General features: G+C 37.7%; 1 protein-coding gene and 1 long non-coding RNA gene across 3 annotated transcripts in view; both read right to left on the reverse strand.

The window, feature by feature from the left end:
- Positions 1-19,377, reverse strand: part of LOC139139321 (angiopoietin-1 receptor-like) — a 109,361-nt gene that overhangs the window by 28,164 nt on the left and 61,820 nt on the right. The gene's annotated exons all lie outside the window — the stretch shown is intronic.
- On the reverse strand, positions 4,753-17,750 carry LOC139139320 (uncharacterized). 2 transcript variants are annotated; one of them, XR_011553779.1, is made up of 3 exons: positions 17,385-17,750; positions 9,164-9,283; positions 4,753-6,791 (listed from the first exon to the last, which is right to left on the reverse strand). It is a non-coding gene; the product is annotated as an uncharacterized lncRNA (long non-coding RNA). The 2 variants fall into 2 exon arrangements; XR_011553778.1 differs by having other exon boundaries at positions 9,164-9,277; positions 17,385-17,746.

Consider the following 19,377-nt stretch of genomic DNA (forward strand, 5'->3'; position numbering starts at 1 on the left):
ACATTTACCCATGTCGATACTCTCAGCCTCACGCGCGCCGGGGCCTCACGTTCTCCCTGTTTGTTGTGCTTTGCCTGTTGTGGCTTTGTCGTCACGATAAAAAATGGATGAAAGCAGGGAAAAAATCGAAGTTAAAAAACAGGAAACCTTTGCACGGCAACTTGAAGGCATGGTCACTGTGAGCAATCGGGACTTGAACAGAGAGAGATTCAGTCGGCCGATTAACGCGATTGGACTTGGGTACCACGACTTAGAGAGTATGGAAGACCGAAAAATCGGAAAGTGTTGAGCCTATCCCTGGTAATTGGTCTTTTAGGTTTGCCAAAAATTTGGTTAATTTGTCCATTTTAACTTGAAACAAAAACTAAAGCAGTGATCAGTCGTGTAAACGAAAGGCCTTTACGTACTTTTTTGTTCAGTTTGGGTATGGGAAAGTATATTAGAATCCCTTTGTGAAAGTTCAAACTTGTAGTAGGCGGTCGTAGCTGCTCTTGAAGGAGGTCACACTTTCTGCATTAATGACATCGGCTGGTTATTTATTCCAGATGTCCACAACTCTTGCTGAAAAAAGTACTTTCTTGTGTCAGTGTTGTGTTAAGTCGAACGGTTAGTTTACGAAGTTTGGGACAGTGTCCTCAAGTTCTCGAGTCGGCTGCTAACTCAAGTGAAAGGTTACAGTGGTCATGGCCTTTGAAAACTAATTCTAGAGTTGAATCGTGTCGCCGGGAATTCTTTTTTTGTTCAAGTGTTATTAAACCAAGCTTTTTAAGTCTATTTTGATAATTGTAGTGTTGAAGTTTAGGTATTAGTTGCCGTGCTAAGATTTTTATGTCCTTTTGTAGCCATGGTGACCAAGCTTGTACTGCATGTTCAAGCTGTGGGCTCTCAAGTTGCTTGTAAAGACGAAGAATTACATTTTTTTGATTTGATCGACAATGATCGTTTGATGAGATCAACATTCTGTTTGCTTTTTTGCAAACTTATCACATTTGCTTGAAGGTTTTAAGGTAGAATGAAGTAGATCGCCCAAGTCATTTTCTTCAGTTGTACGTCCCAGTGAAATATTGTTCATTGAGTATTTATTGAAGGGGTTGTTGTAGCCAATATGCGTCCGCCAGTGTTCACTCATTTTTTGTAGCTTGTCCAAATCAGCTTGTAGAATATAAGGATCACTACAATTTCGCAAGGGATGATATGTCTTTGTATTGTCAGTAAATTTTGAGTTCAGAACTAATTTCACAGCCAGTATGATTGATGTAGATTAGAAAGAGTACTGGTCCAAGAACTGAACCCTTTGGGACACCACTTGTGACGTATTCTCCATTCAGATGATGCTCCATTTATGACTACTCGCTGTTCTGTATTTGTCGATCATGCTTTGACCCACTGTAGAATATTTCCATTTATGCCATGATACTTCATCTTTTCAATCTATCTTAGGTGTGGTACTTTGAAAGTGCAAGGAATATAGATGTGAAGCTTCCACCTAAATTTGGGTCTGATGAGTCTGTGTGTGGAGACTGACAATTGCGAAATGTTTTCTTTTATTTGATGGAAAGGAAAGGTGCTGGTTTTACGGATGGTCCCGAGGAACCTACAGTGAATACTTTTGTCAATTATATCACCAATTTCTTCTTCTCTCTGATGCCCCATCTTTCTAAAATTGAATGCAGAGGCTACAAGTTACCATATCTGTTTGGTGTTTTCTTTCAAAACAGACACCTTTCAGCAAAACTATGACATTACATCAGAGCACAGACATTACAGGAAACTTGAAAAAAACGTACAAGAACTTGAGGACAAAAGATGTACTGTATACTGTTATAGTGTACCCATTCCTCAAACTGTCCAGATTTAAGTAATTTGATGAGGCTGTCAAGTTGCTGTGCAATGGTATTGACATGTGGACACTTTGAGTGCACAAGAAAAAAATCTAAAACTAATAAGAGAAAAGCAAACGTCAAAGAATGGCTGTTTATTTTGATCCATTTGTTATGAAAATGCATACAGTGATCACACAGTGTGTCACACTATGACAGGAGTATTCATGTGGTTTGAGAAAAATTGTCCAATAAAGGCAAACAAATTTGTGTTAAATTTTCTGTGTGTGTTTTTTAGCCGCTTACCCGCGTACCTTTAGGATTTTGAGTGGACGCAAAACAAAGAATTTACTTACTTTGGCCTAAACTTAATATGATATATTGAATATATGACGAAATCTGCAATTTTGTTTTTTGGTGCTATTTTTGCCATTTTTGGTCAAAAAATGTGTTTCTCAAAAACTACTTGTCTGATGCCTTTGATATCAGGTATACAGGTTCCTAGGGATTGTCTTAGTGTGATATATTGAAATTTGATGAAATCTTCAATTTTCGTATTTTTTGGTCAATTTTTGCCATTTTTGGTCAAAATATTTGTGTTTCAAAAGTTACTCATCTGATAGCTTTGATATTTGGCAGACATGTTCTTAGGGATGATCTTAATGTGACATTGTGAATTTTTACAGCTGTCCTGAAATGAGCTAGCAAAGATTTCCACCCTCTTCATCAATAAGTGTCAGAAATAGTCTCTACACTCTACATAACACAGCTGAGCTCTATCCACTGCCATTTCACTTGCTTACAAATGAGAACTTTTAATGCTACCAATATGTCACAAACCATTAAAAGAGAGTTTCCATGTTGTTTAGAAATGAATGTATTCATGACATCAATTGTCAATTGGAAAAAGCCCTCCACTATTATGCCTGTAAAAATATGCAGCCAAGTATTAAAGCTGTGTATTGTGAAATTCTCTTGTTACACAGTAAAGACTTTTATCACAATACTTAATGCTGATTTACATGGGATAATGATCTCATCCCCAATTGGCAGGATTGACATTGTATCAGCTGTACACTGATGTATACTTGAAACTTCCTCACATATGTAAGATTTAATTGATTCCTCCAGTAGTTCAAATTACATTGCATTTGTAACCTTTGTAATTGTGGAAAATATATGCTAGTTTTTTCCAAGGCCTGCATATGTAAGAACACTTGGTTGATTGTGTATCACTCTTTTACAATGTAATACAGATATTTAATGGTAAATAAAACCTCCTAACAAGCTTTTATACAGCATAACATGTATTTCTGTCTCTATCATATCGTAGGATGATCTACCGGGTATGTGTGTCTCTAGTGTTTTTTAAAATGTATTGAAATATATTCAAATAGATGTAAGCCATCTTGAATATCACATTCATACACTGTGCCAAATGGCAAGTTGATCAATCTTGAATCCCACCAATATCAATGTGTCAGAGATATTATGCGTATTTTATCATAGAAAGCATTAATGTTTTCAAGAAAAATTTAAGTAAACGTTTACGTGTCATGAAAATGTATATTCTCCAAAAAAATATCAGTTATCTTTCTATGTACAGTAAAACTATATTTTCTATATGATATTTTTCCAAAGAAATATCACATATTAGAGGTCTTGTTGCATTGTGTACACACATTAGTCCCACAGAGGTAAGTTCAGAGAGGGACTTATGGTTGCATGAGTCTGTGCATTTGTGCATGCAGGTATCTCAGACGTGCCTGAGCCAATTCTTTTCATACTTGGTACAAGGACATAAAACTATGAAATACATATGCAAAACCATTGTTTTTGGCGTGGCGTGAATAATTAGTACTAAATTGCATGATTAGTGAATTTTGAAAAGCTAGGTTTCTAGAAAGATGGTGACGAAATTTAGTACTGGTGTTTCTCACACAATTCTGATAACAGACAAAGATTTACATCAGTATTTTGTCAATTAATTGCTAATTTGCATATTTAATGAATATTTATGATAAGTTTAATGTAAGGAATCCTGCATCAAATTTGACTAATGTGGTACAGATGTTGATCTCCCAGGACTACCATAGTGTGCAATGGCATTTAGCAGTGTTAAGTCAATTACTTGCTAATTTGCATATTTGATGAATTTTCATAATTAAGATGATGTGTTTAGAAATTCTGCAAAGTTTACAAAATCTAGTCCTGTAATAGTGTTCAAAGACATTTACCGGTATCATGATAATTAAGGTCTAATTTGCATATTTAATGAAATTTACTTATAAGCGTAATTAGTTCAGAAATACTGCATCAAATTTGATAACACGTCGTAGCATAGTTCCTAGAAAATGATGTACAGATGTAGATCTTCAGTGTGGAATTTCACTTGTTGAATTTTTCAATGAAAACAGGCAAATTTGTTGCAATTTTTCTAAGATTTTTAGGTTTTTTTAAATTCAAAAAGCCATGGTTTTCAGGAAATAGAAACATTCACAAGATGAAAATCTAGATTTATGCGCAGCATAAAGGTGACATAAAGTTGCATAAAGATGATCTGTAATCATCTTTATGCAGCATAAAGATGGAACTTTATGCACCTTTATGCTTGTGCATAAAAGGGTTTAATGGCTGACTAAATTTAATCACCTTTATGCAGGACATTACAGATGCATAAAGATTCACATTTATGCATCAACCTGATTTGTATTTATACATCTTTATGCACAACATAAAGAAACATATTCAATCTTCTGTAATTTGGATCTTGTAGGTCCAAATATGAACCTGATTGTTCTGTTTTTGCACCTATTGTACTGTAGTTCTGCACTCATTAACTACATTAATATCATTGTTGTATTAACTACTTTGCACATTTAACCCATCTAACATACACACATATCTACCAGGCAAGATCATAGAAGAGGTATCGGTTTTAATTGTTTATTTAAAATAGTTAAATAGGAAATCACATGGGACAAAAAATACAGAATAAATTCCTCAAAACTTCCTCAAAAATACAATATACTTCATGTGAAAAACAAAAAATACACTTATTGTTTTCTTCTTAGATGCAATATTGAAGTGTCAACCAAGTATCTGAGAACTGATTTAACTTGATTCACTTTACACAGCAATTATGGCTTTAGTTATAACAAATAAATAATAAATCCATTGTTCTCTAAGATTTAAAATAAAATTGGATGTACCGGGTGTTTGGATGTCTAAGTAGAAAAGAGACTCCACATTTAGCTGTTTTGTGTTGCATTGCTAGTATCTATTACAGATCACACATGATAATGAGTTCTGCCATATCATTGAAAATTGCCATACAAATATTTTGATTACAACCTAGACTCGAGCTAAGATTCAAGCACATTGCATGTACATAAAGCTACAGTGTTGCCAAAAATAATTGTAGTTGTAAGTTGGTGTACTTAATCTGTAAAATTTGTTTGCAAAGATGCATCTCATTTTTAACACATTGTTCATGAAATATCAAATATGGCCACTGAAGAGACTAAGACAGAATTATTGGTCTTATAACTCAGCCAGTAATCGGTCGAGTACAGTCCACATATTCACACATGTACAGCTTTGGGTATTCAGCTTAATCACTGATTATAACTCAGTTGGTGTAATAACATATGGAAAGTGTTCCCAGTTGGACTTTCATGAGTACAGCCTCTGTCTGGTTAACAAAATTCAAAAGTTGAGTGGTCTTTGTTCGAAACTAAAAATACATCACTAAGCCTTTGGCAGAATCAAGAAAATGTATAAAATATGCTTATACATGTACATTACAGCGAAAACGGAGTCAGCGTGGACTCGCTGTTGTGCCGGGCAACAAAATAAACGCAGCCACAGACGTTTTTTTCAGACAGAACACCCAAACTAAATGTCATCAAATGCACACCGCCTATTCAATCAATCCAACAAAACAGACAAAAGATTCAATTTGTAATCTTATTGTTACAAAATCTTCTTCATGGCGAGTTGAGAATAAAACCAAAAATACAGTAAATTGTGTACAGAAAGACCTTGAACGGCATGGTATCACGTTTCTTGCGTCTAGGCTGCATCTACGCAAACTTCAATCGAGGTGATAGCTTCAGTGAAACGGGGAAAGCATCAACCGAACAAACATCGCATCAAGTGGCTCAATATGGATTGCTGCCATCGAAATGCCTGTATTATACACCTTATCTATATTATTTGATGTCACTTTCATCACCGTACGTCTATTACAAACGTCCAGACGAAATTCCGACGACAACTAGCACACCGCCGACTGTTTGATCGACACCTCTACCCCAGCTGTACTAGGGTCGGGTCCGTAGTGTGTTTTTCCATTGACGCTATCCTCTTTTAGCGTCAGTTAAAGACGGAAAATCCTTGGTTCAGTTTGTGAGGTGGATAAAATCATCGATAGTATTGAAATTTAATTTTTTTTTCAATTATTTTGTTCAAGACATGCACATCCATGACAAATTCAACACGTTCAAAAAAGTAAGTCATGGTTACGCTAGCCTCCTTTTTAATAGAAAAGATTTCATGACATTTGCTACATTGTCTGTGTGTTTTGTCTGCAAAAAAAAGTCAGTGGCTGCGTTTATTTTGTCGCGCGGCACAACAGAGAGTCCACGCTGACTCCGTTTTCGCTGTAAACATTGTCCTGTATTGAGTTGTCAATGCTGCTGGTATTGTCATGTGTCTGTCAGGCTCTGATCTGATTGATACCAGGCCCTAAATGCAAGGTAGCCTCAACATGCATTTCCTTTGATGCATGTGTTTTTCCATAGCAGTTTCACTTCTTTCTCTATCCCATGGCAAGAGTCTCCGAATAAAGGCACCACCGTTGCAACTTCTGTCATGTTCCCTATCCTCAGAAGAAACACACACAACTATCAAAATGTCTTCAGCTTGATGCTAGTCCTTGGATAGCCCAGATTGTATGTATTTCAGTTCCTGAAAATAATGATACACAGAATAAATCATCAGGACTGTACATCATCAATTTTGTTTGTTTTTGTTTAAATCCATGTATTTATAGACATTTGATAATTCATTTTAAAGTACTTCACTAGACAAGAATGGTTAAAAGTTGATACAGTATGTATGCAAGAAATTTGATTTCTGAATTTCACTGAAATGTTGATTCACTATACATTGGAGTCTATGAGAAAACTATGAATAATTCACAAACACAATTAGACTGAAAGATTCCGTTGCATGCGAGCATTCCGGTGCATTGCGACCTACCTGGTAAAGGGTTGCAGGTCGCAGTGCGCCGGAGCGCCCGCACACCACGGAATCTTTTAGTCTTAAACACAATCGGTGCTTTCTGAGGTGTTTGACAATTGATACAAATATATTTGATTAAATTATGGTGTTTGAAGGTTCAGATGTGGACAACAGTTTTGATATTTGAATTTCAACTAAACCTATTTCACTTTTCATGGTACTAGTGGTCTACAGGTCACTTAAATATTTTCCCTGACAAAAGTTGCTATATCTCTAATAGGTAAGTAATAGAAATTGTTCATTGCCCTCCATGAGCTCGATTTACAATAAGACAAGTCTCAGAGTTTCAACAGCAAGATGTTCATGTGACAGATAATTATACTTTTGTTTAGATTTACAGTTAAATGACTACCAAGAGTGAAATCATGCGAATCATTTTATCTCCCAGAATATTTTTGAACACTAAAACTTCTTTTTAACAGGACAACTACTTATAATAAGAAAATTGACTGACCCAAATGCTGTTTGAAAAATACATGACCTCCCCTTTGCAATTTTCAAATTTAAGGTGAACCGCATCCCCCTTCAAATTGTGCTGGCTTACCCCCGGCTGTAATAACTGAATGCTCCCTTATTGAATAAACTGGTCATCTATGTACTGTTGTACATCAAACTGACATGTTTATGCCTAAATATACAAATATGAAGACCAAAATGTTTTTTCACTGATTCATTGCCTATGTTATTGACTAAATATTCCTGTTTTTGTTAAGAGAGACTGTAAAATCATTGTACCTCCCAGACACATGGAGTATGGTCGTGCTTCCAATAATAATTTTGCAAAACATGTCATCAATTATGCGCTTTAGCGAATGGTCAATTATGCGCTTTAGCAAATGGACCAAGTCTTTGTACGTTGGCCGAGAACTAATACAGTAGGATCTATAGGTTAGAATATTACATCTGTCAAATTAGGATGGAATATTGAAGATAGAAATATTTTTGTATCATGCAGCCTCGACCTACAGAGCCTTGTAACATATACATATATTGAACTCAAAAGAGGGCATGTTATGCTGGGGAATCACCCAAATCAAAGATTTAAGTGACTGTGTATGTGTGTCAGTAATAGTATGGATTAAAAGTTAATCTTTCGGTACTTGATCTAGAAGTCATCACTGATGACATACATGGAGTCCCCGCTGGATTATGTCATTTGAATTACGGTGATTGAATAACAATAACATACTTGCTAGATTCATTACAGGGGAGAGTGGTGAATTTGTTAAATGTTTGGAAATCACATGCTAGTGATCTGTTGGGGGTCATGTTTGTGTATTTGGGACAGTACAATTATGCAAAAATATATATTATGCTACAATTTTTGAAAAAAAGCAATGGTTTTCTTGCACACTGTATGTTGTTCGGAAAATAGTTTCGTTCAATTTTAGTAAAAGATAAAATATGGTTTTTGAGCATGTCATGTAATCTGGAACATGTTATCAGAACAGAAGCTTGTTTCATCTTTCATTACACAATTTGCAACAGACTCTGCAACCTCAGTTTGTCTTGTGATATTGTTTCAAAGTTTTGTTTCCCAGACAAGGTTCATAAATTACACTTCATGGATTCATTCAAGTATTTTGGCCAGTGTCGGGAGACAGTGTTAAAAAGAACATTTCCTTGGTTTGACTATGCAATTATTGTATGTCATGTACATTTGTGTTTTGGAACTCATGGAAGAGCCCCTGAAGTTGTTTCAACACTGCTCCTCTATAATAATTTCCAGGGTTTACATATTTCATTGTGATTTCAAAATTTGACATGGGCTAAGCTGCATCACTATCTATTACATTTGTATCTTCAAAAGAAGATTATAAAGGCAGATTTTGTCGCTTATGGCTGTTAGGTGACCTGCAAATATAACCAAACATCAAAGTTCAGCTAAGTAAAATTGTCGTACATGTGTCATGATGGTTCTGCTTGACCATGTTCATGTACTATAATTCACCAACACTGGTGCTTTGGTTAACTTGCCCTTCAAAGTTCATTACTTTAGACTAAAAACTTATCAGTGCAGACTTTGTAGTACATACCTCTCATATTGTTCCCAGTTGTTGGCATGCCTTTTTGTGTGACTGTCATTCCTTTGGGCACTACACTTTCCCTATTTGTTCAACGCCTAATAAATACATGTACCTCCAGGGGACCTGCAACTTGCAGAAATATAAAAAAAAGAGTTAAAAATCCTACTGAGAAAAATCAAATTGTCTCAAACACAGATGATGAATCACATTTCAAGTCATGATAATGACGATGAATAACCATATTAATCTGACAGTCCATCGACACATATTTGAATCAGAAATATATCAAGCATTTTCATGGCCTGAAAAGGCTCAACATAATTGGATTCACACTGCACTATGCATTCCTGCAGTATCTCAGAGCTTGTAGACTGTCAGACCATTGATGAAAAATTGACTCTTTTTTACATCGATGGTCATATAAATATCCAAAATGTGCATCATAGCATGTTGAAAATAAATCCAAATTTCTATTTCAGCATAAATAGAAATAATTTAGAAAGTTAAAAATGAATTGAAATGATGCGAAATAAAATGACATATCATGTTTAGGTAAGATTAGAATTAATCTCATGTTCACTTAAAGCCCCGACTAGCTGTATCTTCTAGCATTGTTTTTTTTTTTATTTTATATTCAAGCCGAAATAAGTTTGTGAGAATGCACTGATTTTGGTGATGTATACACTTATTATTAACTACCCACTGGGACTGTACATGCAACTTTGGCCAAGATAAAGATTGCGATGTGATTAAATATTTGCCCAAACATTAAATCCCACCATGCATACGAGCAAAAACCCTGGATAATGTGCATATCTGCACTGAAATCTTCACATAAACTGCACAGAGCATTGTGCAATTCGTGCTATAAGATATTGAATGGCCCTTACTTCACTGTTTGATGCACCACTCAGGACGCAACATTCTCTGAATGGTTTGGTCACACAGAGTTCACGCAAATGCATGTAGTTCATTCATTCGCGCAGTGAAGTGGGGCTCCCCAAAGGTCATAACCTCACCTCAGTCATAGTGTGAAATGTTAAAGGGATAGCCCACCCAAATATCAACCTGCCTTTAAAAGTTGAACTATATTATTTTTGTAACATTCATGATGAAGAGATGAGATTATGTGCTAATGATTCTCCTGGAAATTAATGTTTTATTAATTGATGTGTATGACGCCATTTTCGCCATATGGAAGCGCCACTTATCGGAATTCCTCAGAGAGGCTTGACCTAAGATGACGTTAAGTTTTCGTGTTTGGTTGAGGAAGTTAGGGGGTATCACTAGGGGTCTGATCTACTGTATGTTTGTATTGAGCTACTGCCCAATGGACACACTTTGCCTTCAACCTTATAACTTTGAACCGGACTCTAAATGGAGTGTCCTTCATCCAACAAACAATAGTTGTGCATACACACTTTCATGTTCTCAGGGGCACTAAATTAAACTTCAAACACACTTTCATGTTCTAGGGGCACTAAATGAAATTTCAATTTATCATTTCAAAGTACAGTCATAAACTACACACTACAATTTTCCTGTTCTCGCAACTCACTTTGAACTCTAATCGTGAGTTACCGGTAATTAGAAACCGCAATGGAAGTAGGAAGAGATTGCAAATCCAAGCAGCCGTTTTCTGCTGTCAATTGTGCAGTCTTGGGAAAATAATTGAGAATGGTTAAAATCTGAAAGCCACAACCTCACAACTAGTCATTGGGAAAAATGTCGGGAAAAACTCTTGGAAACGGTCTTTGCATACATAAAAACACACACTGTACTTATAATTTTGAAAACTCACGTCGTGCCAATCTTTACCAGCAACAATTTCTAGAGGCGGTGTTTTCACTTCAGGTTTCGGATCATGCAGAATGCCTTATTGAAATCTCGCGCACGATTAATTAGTACATCTGTAATACTTACAGGCAGGCATAATATCTAAGCTGTTTATGAGACTCCCTAGATCAGACCCCCTAGTCAATGCACCAAAACCCGAAAACTTCACATCATAATCTGGGCATTTCTCCCGGCATGCTTTGTGGAGGCTAAAAAGGTCTCCATATTGCCTGATTTTGATATTTATTTTCATGGATAACTTCAACAAATCACTGTTTCTGTGCAAAAAGTAATGATAAATGCTTTTATGACATAAATATAAACCTGTACACAGCTGATTAAATTTTTGGTGGATATAAGGTGCTGCAAAGGAAGTTGGGTAGAAAGGACTGATGTAAAGTCAACAGTGCATTGGAGCTGTATGCATGTGGCATTGCCCATGAATGTAAATGTTGGGTATGCCCTCAAATTGAAGAGTCTACAATGTCACAGTCCATACAAACGTTGAACACTGCAAGGAAAGCATCCATGCAGGTCAGTTATGCTCGTTTTGAACAGCATCATTTTCTGATTTTCAAGAGCAAAACCTTTTGGTCAGAACAAATGATCATAAATTTCCTAATACATACAAGTTACCCATATGTTTACTGTGGTTTTACGACTTATCCGGACACCAAACTTGCTAATTACCCAGCAACTTCGCTGACGATATTGAGACTTTGATATTGAGACTTTGATCGGTAATTACCAAAACACTTTGGTAATTCACCTCAAACTTGATACTTGATCTGGCTGCATGAGTGCTCCATGGGGTACACAATGTGTATACAAAGTCACTGATAAGTATTATACTAGTGCCATAAACTAATTTGTGACCAGGGGTTGGAATTCCACTGAACAGCATTCCTCAGGAAAACCAACATATGTACATGTGTGCTGTTCATCCGTGTTACATGTAAAACTCGACTACATGTAAAACTCAACTACGGAGAGGTTAGGAGAGTATAATGGGTCGTTAGAGTTTGTTAAATTACTTTTCAGAGCAGAAACACTATTACTAACGTTAAAACAAGCTGACATTGGAATTCCTGTTACAGCATTGTGAGGAAAATCCTACATTATCCAGTTTATTTAATCCTATGACCCTCAGTCTCCGTCACCTAAATAGAATATTCCCACTCCACGCATCCGCCATTGGTTTTCCTCCTCTAAAACCTGCAGTTTCATTCATTTGAAGCAATTATCCTTTCATCTGTGAAGAGCTTTTACAGGTGACTATTACAACTTTGACTGCCAGTTGTTGTTTTCATAAGATGCAGACCATTTGATACTGAGATACGCTGAGTTGCTTTTACGTGCAGGCAATGCAGATGCCACTTCACAGTTCACACTGTGCTGTTGATCGGCAAAGTACAAGACGTCTTTGTTTCACTTTTTTTTATTTCAAGATATGATTCATGTGAAAATTTTACCAGATGTCACTGATGGGATTGTGTTTTCAATTTCATTTGATGCAGGGATATGAAATACTGTGTCAGTTTAACTCGGAATCGTTGCTGAGTTTTGCTGCCTTTTGGCAATGGTTGTCTATCAGCATAAATGTGATTGAGGAATGCCCGTTCATGAAGATAGAGAGATTGAAAATCTTTTCTGTATTCTAGCTTCCTTTACAATTTCTTCGGGTGTAAGTCGATTTAGGAAAGAGATTGAAAGTTTGAGTGGTGTTCAATAATTGTGCCTAAATCAGCACGAATTGAGTGGAAAAAGTATTTAAGTAGAACTGTTCAATCAGGCATGATGTCCATTGAAGTTACAGAAATCTTTTTGGTGCAGTGGGCAGGTTTACTGCAATGCAAGTTGTATTTGTCCTGTGCCATTTTCATCACTTTGTTCAGCAATTTTTTGTATGGGTACACTGTTGAAAACTTTGGGTGCAAACTCATGTCTCAAATTGGTTTATGCTATCACTGTATGCACTGTGGCTGTCAGCGTCTGTGTTTACACTTTGCCACCCATGGAGTTACTGCAGCCAGATCAAGTATCAAGTTTGAGGTGAATTACCAAAGTGCTTTGGTAATTACTGATCAAAGTCTCAATATCATCAGCGAAGTTGCTGGGTAATTAGCAAGTTTGGTGTCCGGATAAGTCGTAAAACCACAGTAACCCTTTTCCTGGCAAGTCCATATTTCACCACCAGGTCAAGATGGTTAAAATTAATGAAACACAACATATTTCATATGGTGTATTTCAACATAATACTGTACATTTGAAAGCTGTTCAAAACTGTAAACTTGATTCTTTTGGACTAAAGATGCTATAACAGACCAAGCCAAGTGGGTGAAAATATGTCATGTTTTGGCTCAATACCATTTTTTACTGACTTGGCTGATGGGGAAGTGATACTGTCTGGCAGGAAAAGGGTTTTAATAAAATTTGATATATTGATTACTTTATTTAGGTCGCATATTGATAGACTATAGTATTTTCCACAGAAAATTCAAGGGTTCCCCTTGGGACAGGAGTACGGGCCCACATTCATGATTGCCCCCCTGTTTTGACATCCAAGATTGAATGTTCACCCTAGAGGTGAATGTTTTCAACTATGACATTGTATGTTCTCTCTCCTTGTTAATATTACCAATTTTTGAAAAGGGGCGATGATCAAAATGGCTGTTAAAATTTGAGTTTACTGTTTAAATGTTTCTCAGAGGAATATTCCTAATGCAGTAAAAGCCAATATCTCTTCTGAGGGTAGAATTCAGAGAAAACCACGACAAAATGGGAACATATTCTGAGGTCAACAAATTTCACAAGTTACAGCTAGTGGGGCATTAACTCACATGCTATGTCATGTCACTTTGCACTATTTATAACCTTCTAAATTAATAATATTATTGTGACAGAGGAAATAAATTGACAACATGGATATAATGCCTCTATAGTAAAAAAAGATAAAAAAATATCAAGGGGCAGCCCCTTGATATTCTATTTTCTGTCATTGAGCCATAGAACATACATAAATTTGAGTGACAAGAGTTAGGAGACTTGTGGGATTGAATTCAAAAATCTACCAACATATTCAACTTATTGCAATTTCAAAAGAAAGTATAGCAACACTTCATAATCTTATTACAACCCTTTTCAGAATTAGAGCGCGAAGCCACTGCAGTGAACTGCAATAAAACTGCTTACACTGATTAGTTTCAGCTGTAGCCGTTGCCACTTTGATGTTGAACAAGGCTACTTGATAAAGACCACGCCGCCCTGGAAGATATCCCAGAATCCACCACTTCGCCTTCGCTTCAAAAATGATGGCCATCTAGCGATACCGCGGTAAAGACGCTAAATTTTCAAACTAATTTTAAGAGCCACTGTGTATTTTCTAATAAACTCATTTTCACGCCTACGACATTTTAGTGCCTGATGTACAAGGCAGTGGTATTTTTTTACGAATTTTCATTAGTTCTACGCGTGAATATTTTGATCGAAAAATTGATGCTTTGTAAAGTTTGGTCAAACATCAAATGTATTCACTTTTCCCCGGACGTTTTTTGATGAAAGTCATATGGTCAACCCGGTCAATGTAGTATCATTCGACTCTTAGTGGTACGAAATGTGTCAAACTGTCATCCGACCCCTATCGACCCCTAGCGTTTTCACGTAATGGGGGCTTTCTTTCTGCCTACTTTTAGCGATTTTCTAAAATGTGGACGCCTTATGTAAACATAGCCAGGCCGTCAGGCCTGCAGTTGAGGACCGGGGCAGCAGGTCACCTCGACCCCTGTCCATTTCGACCCAAGTAATTCACACCCTCTTGTCGTTGTTTGTGGTCAAATCAATCCCGGTTCCTTAGTCACTTCGACCTCAGTCAGTTTTCATGTTACATGTACCTGACAACATTTCTCTGAGTACATTATGCAACTTGTTTCTGTGAGAAAAACTGCTGGCTTCGCTACAACAATCCACGGGGCTGTGCATGTGAACACTCTGATACTTGTGGGAGGCCTGGGGTACCCCGGCCCCATTGTCATTTACTGACTGGGGAACGTGTCTCACTGAAGTACGGATGGATAAAGCATGTCATTTACTGATTTTTGGAAATAAGGCATTCGTCATTATCGCAATTGCTTGCCATATGCGGCAAGATTGGATGAGCGAGGCCAGTCCGCTCGCCTTGGTGTCTTGACGCCAAATGAGCCTATTTCCGGTTTAGGCGTTGGGCTTACAGCAATGCATTATAGGATATCTTCCAGGGCGGCGTGATAAAGACCAAAAAGTCTGCTTGTACAAAGGCAAAACTAGCTCTGTCTGAGGCTCGAGTTGTAAATGAGAGTTTACGATTGGCACCCTGTGTTCAAGATTAAGATACAATGTAACATTACCATGCACTGGTCCATGTACAAATCTTTTTTATTTCAACTTCCCCAGACAAACTGTCTGCATGGGACATACAATGTTGTCGACTTTGCCAGCTGGCTACAGCTGAAACTAATTAGTGTGAGCAGTTTTATTGCAGTTCACTGCAGTGGCTTCGTGCTCTAATTCTGAAAAGGGTTGTATTAACCTTCATGCACAGCCAGGGAACACACAGACCAGTACGCAGGGCTAACATTGAATTTGAAGGTTCATATCATACATCAGCTTCCCGTGTCTGGCAAGCATAAATGCCGTCGTAAAAAGATTGGTCAGTGTCTGTCGCTGGTCGTCGTCATTCGGTTCACGCATTGCGAGTGCATGCGATCGGGGTGTTGTCAAGTGAAACCGTATCGGGCTCAGCGGGACCCACAAAATTTCCACAATCATTGTCCCCGTCACGATCTCATCTGCGATGCTCCAAACAGTCCTGGTTGACTAAACTCGTGAGACCTTATGGATTCAACGCGAAACATTTGGCCATGGAGGTAGTCTCTTCCTACCTCCATGGTTTGGCAATGGTGGGTATTTGAGACACGACGTACAGAACATTTTGGAACCGTCATATTACAACCAAGGCCACTGTGCTTTCCATTTCGGGAGATAACATCTACGGCGTTTTTCCTCATCATAACGCTTATGTTTAGATCTTTTGTCAGAAACATCGTTCTATTCATCACATCGAGTCGTCAATTTTCAGACGATCCCACTCACGCTGGCCCTCGTGGCACCATCGTAAATCATCACAACGTCGTTTCTCAGAGTTACACAATGCCCATCGTCGTAAACTACGTACCTCTTTACGGCAAAAGCCTTGCTTGAGTTTTGCGTAGGTCTGCGGAGCGGAAATTACGCTCTGGTTCGTGAAAATGCACAATGCCTTGTTTGCGTTAGTGGAAATATTACCGTAAAATACTCATATTTACAGTGATCACTCCACAAACTATCTGCCTACAATGTTCATCTACCTCATGAGGCCGCATAAATGATTTTGAAGTACTGCATGGTCGATCGCCGATAAGCAATGTGATCAGGTTTTGCAATCTTTTACTTAATTTGTTGGGGCGAAGCAGTCAGCATTCAACAAAGAAATACTGTTTACGTCAAATTTTAAGCGACTTTTTTAATTGGACAGAAAACAATTTCAAGTTGATCATCAAAAAATTGCAACATTGTGTGAGTCGGCAAGTGAATCCCAGAAGAACGTCACAATTGTATCTAAAATAAGTCAGTGATTGACATTTATTTTGTGTGAACGACAACACAAATTGGGCGACACGTACACAAACCGCAACTTAGGTTCGCGTTGATTGCGGCAGAAGTTGTTTAAACAACTTGTCCGGCGGGCAACCAGAATTTATTTTTGACTTGCCCGAATGGAAATTTCACTTGTCCCCGGCATCAGGCGATAGGAATTGTCAAGCCCTGATCATTAATACAGACTGTGACTCACTGGTCATACAAAAATTTGGGAGGGATAATCTTTTTCTTGCTAACACTTTTTGAAGGGTCATTATTTTCCATGGATTTAAAATGGCACTTTTGCTGATCCCTGGAATTACCTTTGTTCTAGTATGTAAGAGGACTATGGAGGGGTGCTAGCTTGTTGTTTTCCATTGAAATTGTAATCTGGTGTGTAAATTTTCTGTTGAGACAATCTGGTGCCAACACAGGCCTTTAAAAACACCAACCAACCCCCCCCCCTTAATTTTTGTCCGGTCCCTGACATGAATCAACAGTCATCCCGGGGTGCATACATGTACCACTAAAAGTCACATTTAGCATAAAGTGACCTTGAAATTCGATGTTCATTGAAATTATCAGGAATATCGATGATTTAAAACAAACAAACGTTAAATACTTTGCCGGATACAGACATTGCTGAACACGTTTATAAAAGAAGGAGTAGACGTATCTTAGAGTTGAAGTTAGACACAATTGGGCTGGTTAAAAATAAGACAGCAGCTATACATAAGCTTACCTGGTATAGAGCCGACTCAGCGACGATCGAGGGCTTGAAGTGTGTGTCGACCTGTCGCTGGTGCGGAAAAGAGGTACTCTCTTCCGTTTTGGCGAGTTTCGTCTAGCCGCTTGACATGTCGTAACTGCATGACACGGTCGATGACACACTGGCAGTGGCACTAGATTCAAACGTACCGCATAGTCGTCGAGATGGTCCAGGAATTCAAGGGTAGACTCTTCAGCAGACATTCCTAAACACCGACGGGACATGTCAGTAGAAGCTAAAATATCGACAACTGAAGATTCTTGACGGCACGATCACGGGGTAGGAATGGTACGATGTACAGATGTAAGCCACGCCACGCCACGCCATTATCGTAACAATGGCGTCTTCTGAGTATGACTCCTTAAGTGCTCAAATATTCACGAAATGAACTTTGCAAAGAATTTGATTATAACTATCATTTTTTACTCAATCTTGAAGAAAATGTTGTTTTTTTGCTCTCGTTAGACAAAAATATTGCTAACAGAACCATATTTTCGTGTTTCGCCAGATAAAGGTACATCATTGTACACATTGACCCCCTAGCATCATGCTCCAGTCCAGCCTCTCTGCATGTACAAAGCAGCTTACGCATTTTTTATCTTCATGAATATTCCGTGTTATATAACCAGTGCACTGAGCCGGATATTTGGCGAGATCTTTTTCAAGATGGTAAAAAATAGCAGCTATTTGGCCTAATTAAAACTTTGGGAAATAATCGTGTGTAAGTCATATGAAGTAGGCCTATAGGCCTATTGCTATTGCTTGTATTTTGAGGACGGTTTTGAAGAATTCATTCGTTTTTTGTTGCATGTGATTTCCTATTTAACTATTTTAAATAAACGATATCTCTTCTATGATCTTGCTTGGTAGATATGTGTTTGCGTGTGTATGTTAGACGGGTTGAACTGTGCAAAATGGCTAGTATAACATTGATATTACATGTAACATTGATACTGCATCTGCAGATACAGCCAATCGTGCATCTTGTAAACAATTTCTTTATTGTAGGGCGTAGGCTACATACAACATTCTTACTGTTGCAATAGCCAGATTTAGATTCATGTCAACACCAACAATGTACACGCCGGCTATGCTCAAAAGTAGTATGGAGGGAATTGAGAATAATACAGCACATGAAAGAAAAATAAATTGAAAGAAAGAACTGCAGTACAATATTTCATCCTCATTTGACCGATGTCGTATCCTATAACCTACTGAAATTAGTTTCTGACGAACATGCAAGGACGTGTATCATTCACCAAGGTGGTGCAATATGTTTTGCGACTTTGCAGAAATATTGTAGTTCTGACGATGTTCTCCATGTCAGCTTACGTATATAGGAGATATACCGGTATCTTTCCGAACGATAATGTGGATACACACAGCGAGGTCTACGAAAAAAGGTGATGAATCAATTGAATAAAAAACGGTTTTTGGAGATCATATCTGTTTAGGCCTATTTCATCAATTCTGAACATGGTTTGAAATCGGTCTCATACAATAACTACCAACCTGTACTGACGGGCCTGGAAAAGCGAAATTCTAGCACTTTTTTATGAAATCCATCATCGTATATCATCGGGTCACGGTCGCAAAATTGAAGCTAGCAACAGTAGCAATGCCGGTAAACAGCCTTGACTCGCCCCGAGTCGATTTTTGATGTGGTTGAAGCACGGTCTGAAGAACGAGCACATTTTGCGAAAGATTATGATGGATTGTTAGGCTACCAAGTTGTTATAAAACGTGTCTGTCTTAGGAATTCTTTGGAAGTCATAGCTGCTAAAGTTGTACAATATTCATAATAAGGGACTGGTCAGTTTATTCGGCGGGGGGGGGGGCAGTGGATTCATGAGGGTCACCCTGTTTTTGACTGGTCACTATTTTTTTGAATGCCCAATTAGGGAGGACACCGCGACATTGCACTTTTATATGATATCCGATATTTACGGCTACTAGACTCTACAAT

The sequence above is a fragment of the Ptychodera flava genome, chromosome 8 (genome assembly GCF_041260155.1).
Source record: "Ptychodera flava strain L36383 chromosome 8, AS_Pfla_20210202, whole genome shotgun sequence".
In the NCBI taxonomy this organism is placed as follows: domain Eukaryota; kingdom Metazoa; phylum Hemichordata; class Enteropneusta; family Ptychoderidae; genus Ptychodera; species Ptychodera flava.